At 44.7% G+C, this 8,304-nt stretch overlaps 1 long non-coding RNA gene across 1 annotated transcript; it reads right to left on the bottom strand.

Annotated features, from left to right (window-relative positions):
* Positions 1-868: 868 nt before the first annotated feature.
* On the bottom strand, positions 869-4,012 carry LOC308184944. The gene is made up of 3 exons (XR_013943050.1): positions 3,806-4,012; positions 2,914-3,020; positions 869-1,735 (listed from the first exon to the last, which is right to left on the bottom strand). It is a non-coding gene; the product is annotated as an uncharacterized lncRNA (long non-coding RNA).
* Between the last annotated feature and the right edge of the window lie 4,292 nt (positions 4,013-8,304).

Raw genomic sequence — 8,304 nt, 5'->3', positions numbered from 1 at the left:
AAAGTGTATTTTTTTTCTATTAAAATCACATTTGGTAACATCAAAAAGCTTTTTTCTAGCTTGTTTATTAAGCCAAGTGGGAAATAATCATCTCTGAGCACTCGTTTCTGAGACAGAGCCCCTTGGAAGTGCACTCAGGGTTATTTGCATTGTTTTCATCAGGGTAACGAGCTGATTGTGTTTGCCTAGCTGGAGCTTTGAACGTTATCAGTATTGAAACCTAGGAAGGCTCACTGTTCTAAGGGTGTGTGAGGATAGCTGACAACAGTTTCATCAGGAAACATCTCTCTATGCCGTATGCGCTTCATTTTCAAGCAGGGTAATTGCTTATGTCCATTAAAGATGCGTTAATTTGTGTGTCTGAGGAAAGGACACCTTGCTGAAGGCCTTGGGTTGGTTAGCAAGCATTTCTGTGAATTATTTGCAATTTTGGTAGCAAAAGTCATCATTATACGGGAAGATCATCCTAAGGTGAATCTTTCCAAACTGTTAACTTTTCCCGTCCTTTTTCCCTAAAAGAGGGACAAAAAAAATGAACGTATTAGCTGGTTCAGAGCACAAAACACTTTATAGAAGGATACATCAAACCCTATGAACTGTGCGTGCCACTATCCCGAGAAATAAAACAGACTTTATAGCCCCAGAAAAAATAAGGTCATTCCCAGGCAGGTAAGGGGTATTTTACCGAAGCGTTAGCTACACAGGACTGAGGACAGGAGTGCTCTGCCTGCTATTACACTGCCTCAAGAGCACATTAGAGGAGGATGCAACTCTGCTCTCATGACATGGGAGAGCCTGCACCACTTCTGGAGCAGAGAAGCTGCAGAGCCCAGGCAAGGCTCTCCTGCTTTCTTTTTTCCTAAGAACAGCAGGTGAGACGGTGCTAAAAGCCTTTCTAAGTGCTTTTGTAGGCATGTTCTGCTTCTTCCTTACCTCCAGGGCCACGACCCTGTCAGGGAAGGAAATGAGATTTGTTTGACATGATTTGTTCCTAAGAAAAACACGATAGCTGTCTCCTTGTTTTAATCCTAAGTGTTTGGCAAAATGCTGTAACCCCGACCGTGCCCACAGCACCCTACGAAACAGCCAGGTTTTGAGGTCGGAAAGCATCAGAAAGCCCTGGTTGTCCCAGAGGATTCCTGACCCAACACATGTGATTAATACCCTCCTTTTCCCAGCCGATGCAGAGAGTCACGAGCAGCTGCTGTTGTTCTTGACCAAAGAAATGCAGTGGCTCATTTAGGAAAACAACCTTTTATTTCTCTTTCATTCAAACGGCTGCACGGCCACTGCTGAAGGAATTAACCTTGGTCCATCAGCTCTTTGCTAGGGTTTCTGCAGAGTCACACCTGCCGTTTCTGTGCAAGGTCCATGCAGAATCTGTCCAAAGACTAAACACAAATTCATCTCCCCGAACCTAATATCCAGCACTTGGCACGCTCCGGGTTCCGGCTGGAATTAAGACTTGAACAGCTCTAGTGGCGATGATGGATGGTTTCCTCTTGTTAGTAAACATTTTCATTATTTTAGACCTCCCTGCAGCCCTTCACGTTGTCAGCCGTGAGATATTGCCTCCCACTTGAAAGAGTGCCAGCGAAGCTTTAGGAATAGCCGTTCTTCCTCCACGAGGGACACCCACAAAGGACAGGGCTAGAAAAATATATCTCCAGCGTTATGTCTCTCATCCCTGCAGCCCATGAAGGTCACTTTCTCCCCAGTCCTGTTCAACATCAGTCTGCAAAAATTGATCAGAAAGGCTGATTAAAAGTGAACCTCATTAAAGAAGCAAATACTCGGTAAATATGAGGCCATGACATTGTGTAGCTTGAGTGAGGGTACAAGCTGGCGCTTGGTCAGTTCGGTCCAAGAATCGTCCTTTGTTTTCTGTCTGATTACAAGGTGTCAGCTAAAAAATTTCCGTCCTCTCCACTTGCCAAGAAATGCCACCTCACCTTGTACATACCTCTCTCACCTCTTTTCTGAACTTCAGCCATGTATTATTCAGCTATCAGTCATTCACAAACTGATTAATAAGGGCGTGCTTCGATGCAAGACATCGATAAACAAAATACATCAGCCCGCCCTCCCCTGGGTACTTCAATACTTCTCTGAAGCAATGAATCAAGGGCAAGACCTCAGTCTTTCTCTTCAGCTTCCACAATGGTCTGGGTCCAAGATGCTGAACATCCCTGGGTGAGGACTGAGAATGATCAGCTAACTTCTCAGATCAGCATGACTTTCTTTTCAAGCACAAAGTCCACTCCTTTGACCTGCCTGCCATAATGCCAACACCAGCCGGTGTCTGCAGTTCAAAACAAAGTCTCACCGACACTCCATGTTCCATTAAATACAGTTTCTTACCCTTTATTCCCTCTTGAGGAGAAGGTGAGGGAGGCAATGACATAGGCAGTGTCATCAGCAGGACATACTCAGGTACTCCCATGAGGAGGACGGTGTGTAATTACTACTACTTGAAAGAAAATTCATCTAAAATACATCAACATTTACCTCAGCTTTTGGCTGCAAGAGGCTGCTACATCACTGCACGGCCTCTTTGTGAAACCACCAGCTCGTCTCCCAGAGGTCGGGCCCTGCAGCAGATGGTGAGACCTAACGTTAGGCCAAGGAATTGCTCGTGAAACTTTTTACTGCTTATTTCCACAAGCAGGCTTCGGTGAAGCCCAGAGGAGACAAGGAGATTGCTGTGTCACTAGACTCTAAGGGCTTCTTACTCAACAACCCTCCCTTAAAAAGTGCACGTCAAGGGTGATCTACAAAGAAAGGGCAGTATGTTGTAAAACAGGCCTTCCACAACTTTGAAGAAAAATAAAATATTTGTCAATATAAAAAATTGCTGCAGTTTACTCACTATGATATACTGGATTTTTTTTAATTAAAAATAAAATGTTTTACCTTATTAAAATCAGGCGCTCTGGCTGCTTCTGATATAGGATAAGAGCTCTGGCACGTTGATCAATGCATCAACATTTCCATCTTGCCAAAGGGATAAATATTTAAATCTGTCATATAGAAAACAACACAAAACACAGCATCTCAAAGGCTTAAGCCTTTATATAAATATACATAAAAATATGATATATTTACTTCACAGGGGACATGGAGCGAGCAGTGTGAGGAAGGAGGAAACGGGGGATGGCTGTGGGTGGTAGATTCCTAGATGTAGGGGTCTCGGAGCCCTTTATGATCCATCTCACAGCTTCCCTGCCAACTTTTTGTAAGTGCCATTGCCACCTTCCAGGTAGGTGAGACGAGGCCTAGACAGGGAGAGTCAGCACAAGCGGCTTGCCCAAGGTCACAGGCGGAGTGACTGACGGAGCTGAAAATAGGCCCCAGGAGCCCTAATTACCAGCTCTCCGTTCCAACCACTAAATAGCAATCAGGAATGATTATGCAGCAAAGGCTCCCGCGCAGGGGAGCTGTCTTACCAGAGGGTTAATTCCGCCCGAGCACCTTGCTGTGAGCCGATGTGTGGTGGCGCAGGGAGAACATTAGCCTTTCACCCGTCGGGATGCTGTTCGGGGAGGCTCTGGCCCGACAAACCACAGCAAGGGGCAGAGGAGAAGGAGCCAGGGGCTCTCACTGGCACCTCGGGAGGAAGGAGGTTTAGGTGAGCACAGCAGCCTGGGAGGGCTGCGGGGACGGCCCTGCGCGGGGTCTTTCCTAGCTTCATCCTTCAGTACAGTCCTAGTTCTGGAAGCCCCTCGTTCGAGCACGTTTTTGGCAGAAGGCCTCAAGGGTTGGTCCTTCCACCTCAGTGAGACCCCCCCTCTGAAATAAATCTCACCGTGAAGTTGCAGCATCAACTTCAGCTCTCCCCTGGTTCTGTACGACTGCTCCTTTCCTCTCATTTTCCTAAATACACTCGAGTGATTTCCTCTGCACACATTGCTCTGCATTTAAGCGTCAGGTCCGTGTGCTAGCCTGCCAGCACCGCCTCCCTTCCTTTGCACAGAAAGCTTGCAAAAACCGCTATAAAAATTATATTAGCCGATTCCCACTTCTCATTTTTTGGACAGGATTTTCAGAGTCAGAAGCTGTTCCTTATGCCGTAATTCCAGCTCTCAATTTAACTGATAGTATTAGTGAATTTATGGCTTTGGAGCCGTCCGAGTAATACAATCAATACTCGTGAAGAAATGGGTTGGGTAACCATGCCAACACAACTTTCATGCAAGACTGGAGGGCAGGTTGGTTTTTTAAAACATTGAAAGGGAAGGTAATTAAGGCTGATAGTGACAAGACATACCGACAAATGAGAAATCACCGCAAGTCATGTGGAAATCTTGTCAGTGAAGAAATAAGGCTAATGCTGCAAATAAAATTAATTCCGTGGATAACGCTGTGAAAAACGTCGCCTTTCTCAAGCGGCCGTCAGGAAAGTTTTCTTCCTCACTTGTGCGTATTTGGGTAAACAGTGATCTTCCTTTTGTTACGCAGACATCTGGATTTTCTAAGGGTTGTTCCCTACCCAACTGATCTTACGTGTGGATCAAAAGTACTCAGCGTACGAAACCTCCACTCAAAAACCAGGTGCGTCATGCTATAGTGTCATAAAGATGAAATTAATTCTGGGCTTAAGCAAAGTCGATGCAATTCCAGCCTTAAAAACTGTTCCTCTGCTGGACCAGGTTATTTCCTCATGTGGCACAAAATCTCTCCGTGCTGGTTTGAAAAGGTTTAGGGGTTGCATACGTGGCGGCAGCAATGCACTGAAACTTTTATTATGGTTATTTATATCCCATAGTTTAGACGGAGCCCATAGCACTTAACATACAGAGACCAAAGCCAACCTCAGTGAGTGACTCCGTGATCTTTTCTTAAATTCTGATTCACATTTAGGTAAACTTTCTGTCTGGTGTAACTTAGAAATGAATGTCTATTTGAAATATCAAACGCTTCATTTTCTGTTACATTTATAAAAAATGTTGTGCAACACTTTTGGCTCCATATTCACACTATAAACACGACGACAACAGCTGACAAATGTGTTGTGCCTCTTTTCCAGATTGCAGCTGTTCGTTTTGTTTAAGAATAGCATCAGCTGGAAGCTGGCAGAGGGGAATCAGAGTTATCCCGCGATGTCTGGGAGGCCCGTAAAGTCGTAACCTGGATCTGATAGCTGGGAGCAGTGGCGAATGAGCTCGTGTCCCTTACAGTGGCCATCTGGGGATAGTTAGAGAATGCAGTCCCGTGTTAGGGAGGCAGAGAAGTTAAATATTAATGCCTTGTATTTTTTCAGGCTTTAAATAGAGCACAGACCCAAGAAGGGGCTCTACTAGTAACAGCAATCAAATGAATTGCTATCAATATCCGTGATTTTTTTTTTCCCCAAATAAAGACATCATAGTCAAGCCCAAGGATGTCAAACTTGGATGTCCAGCATCTTGCCTACGACACCTGGTCAGTCATTGACCTGAGATGGACCCTGGGCCACTTGTGCCATGTTAGAGGAGGGCTTTCTGTGTAACAGCAGGGCCCTGATCCTGCCTTTTTTATATTTTTTTTCCTTTATTGTAATCACCTTGAGGATCCCATGGGGCAGAACAATTCAGCTGCACGCACCAAACCCCAGGACTGGCACCAGACACCCCTCTGTTCAATTTCATTCTTGTGCCCTTCTCTGTGGCTTTCTTTGTCAATTATGATTAATTCGCTGAGCTCATTTTCCTGGGATTTATTTTCTTCCCTCTGGGTTTCGGGAGCCCGTTGTACTCTGAGCCCTTTGTTCTAGGCACCTCACATGTCTTTTTCTAATTTATATAATTTCTCATGCTCAGCGTTGTAATTGCCTGATCATGTACACTATCTTCCCCGAGCAAGCTCAGAGGAAAATTTAAATAGGTATTTTTTAAATTTAAATTTAATGTATTAAACGAACACAGCTATAACGAATACCATTCTTCTAATTCTGGGTCGTTCCAAGCACAGTTTTGATTCTACCCTTCTAAACCCAGGTTGTGGATGGCAAAGGCGCATCCATCCCGCCTCTTATTCACTCTTATTGACTCAGATTAGGAGTCAGACAGCTTGGTCTTTGCTTTCCTCTGAGATCAATGCAAGAGGAACAAGTGGAAAGTGGGAGGCTGGAGGATAACCCACCCAACAGGGGTATCTGTCCTACCCAGAGGTTTGTCCTGAAATGGGAGTTCGCGTCCCCTCTAAAAAGCCAATTGGCCTTGAATGACTATAGGCTGAAATTAAACCTTTCTTTCTTTCTTTTTGCAAGCTATGAAAAAAAGCAAACAGCCTTCCCATAAAATTAATGGCAGGGAAAATGCTCAGCTACTTTTAAAACGAAGCTCGAATAACATGGCAGAGACAACCTTGTTCAGCTGCCTAAAATAGGAGGTAGCTGGGCGATGAGATTACTTTTATAATTTCATACTTCTCTGTTCTCAGCTAATTGCCTGACTTGATAGTTTAACAGTTTAGCTGGATTAGTGTATAAAGAGAGAGCGGATTTATTAATTTTCGTACAGCAGTTGCACTTGTTGTTTGCACTTGTTAAAAAAAGCACAGTAAAGACCTCGTTGTTAATAATGTGTGTTACTAATATCACCACTAAAACATCCGATCCCGGGGTGGGAGTTACAAGGCAGTTTTTGCTACCTGTATGTATTTATGTATTGATTTAAAAGGGAAGGCAAGAGCCCAGCAGAGCAGGCTGCTATGAATTTGGGTGCTTGAATTTCACCCCTGGCAGAGCTGAGCTCTTGGAGGGCGAGCAGAAGGGGCTGGAAGGTGCAGGACCGTGCTGGGGCCTCTCCCTTTTCTCCTAGTTCGGGTGACTCCTGGGCTGATGCTTTATCGTGCCCCTCGCTGACTTCCAAAGCTCTGCAGGATCCTGCTAGGATACTTCGGGGATGCTTTAAATGCCTCCCTGATGTGGGAACCTTTGCTTTCCGTCCCTTTGCCTCGCTCCCCAGGCCAAACGCTGCCCGCCAGACGTACAGCTATCAAAATGCAAAACGCACAAAGGACACCGAAGGATAAATCTCCAGCTAAATTTGGCAGGAGGCAGGCCAGCCTGTGCACTGGGGACTGCTGCTGTTCTGAGGCAGTGAAAGCTAATGGTTCTGGGCTGTTAATATTAATGGTTACGTCTTTATCTGCTTCCCCGATTGACTTTCCCTAGGTGTTTCAGCCCTGGAAATCGGGCTGTGTTAAAGTTACTTTCATGAGCGATGGAAAATGGAAGACGCTAAAAGAAATCATAGCTTCCATGGATTTTATCCTGTTTTATAGTCTCTTATTTATTACTCCCCATATATAACCAAAACCTCTATTTCTTCGCAGACCGGTTCGTATTAGCAACATTGGCTGCAGGCTGCCTTGGTTTCCTGCGTCTGAATTGGTATTTCAAGATGAAAGAAAGAGAGGAAAGAAAAAGGGGAAGAAGATGAAAAGAAGAAGATCTGCAGCAACAGAAAGAGTCTGTCTGGGAATGGGAAGGACTGGGATGGGGAGGAGAGGATTGACGTCTTCATTTGCTGCAGCCAGGGTTTCGGGAGGGGTTTGAGCCCTCCCAGCCCTCCAAAAAAGATCTCCAATAGATCAAAAAATAAAATAAATAAATAAATAAATAAAAAAGTATTACTTGTCTTCCACATGTTTTGGTGACAAAATGAACTTAGCTTTTCAACACTGTATATAAATTCGGGGTAGGTGCAAAGGTACCAGCAGTGCTGCGTTGACAGCATCTAGATTTGGTGTAACCAGCATTTTTTGTATACTTTTGTATACAGTTTCTTTTTTGGATTCATGATTTCACTATGAAAACATAAAGTTTATTCAGAAAATGGGCATTATTGTAATAACAACCTTGATTAAATTAAAATAAAATTCATTCCTGGGTTGGGGAGGGTGGAAAAAATAACTTGCTTCACATTTTCTCTTTTGTTTTGTTTCGTTTTCCTGGACTTGTTTTATTTTCCTGGGCTTGTTTCTCGAAGAAGCAAGTTCCTATAACTGAAGGCAAAATGTTCTATCGCTTTCCACTGAGCCATTACCCGCTGCTTTCTCGCATCAAGATGTGGTCCTGTGGTTCTGCTCCTCCGGGCCCTGTTTCCCTCCCTTCCCACGGGCTCTCACTCGCTGCTCGCTCCCAGTTCGGTCCTTTATAAACCTGCCAGGCCGATTCCTCCGCACGGAGCTCGGTAGCTCAGCGGGAGTGAGAAAAGGCTGGGATTTGGCTTCCATCTGCTGTAATGCAGCCCTGCCTCCCTGCTGAAAGCGGGACCAGCAGTACCTTACAGTTTAAAAACTCCGCTTTCAAGTTGATCT

The sequence above is a fragment of the Anser brachyrhynchus genome, assembly GCF_964034855.1.
Source record: "Anser brachyrhynchus genome assembly, chromosome: W".
In the NCBI taxonomy this organism is placed as follows: domain Eukaryota; kingdom Metazoa; phylum Chordata; class Aves; order Anseriformes; family Anatidae; genus Anser; species Anser brachyrhynchus.
The sequence above is the reverse complement of the archived record's forward strand: the minus strand, read 5'-3'. Positions and strand labels throughout refer to the sequence as shown.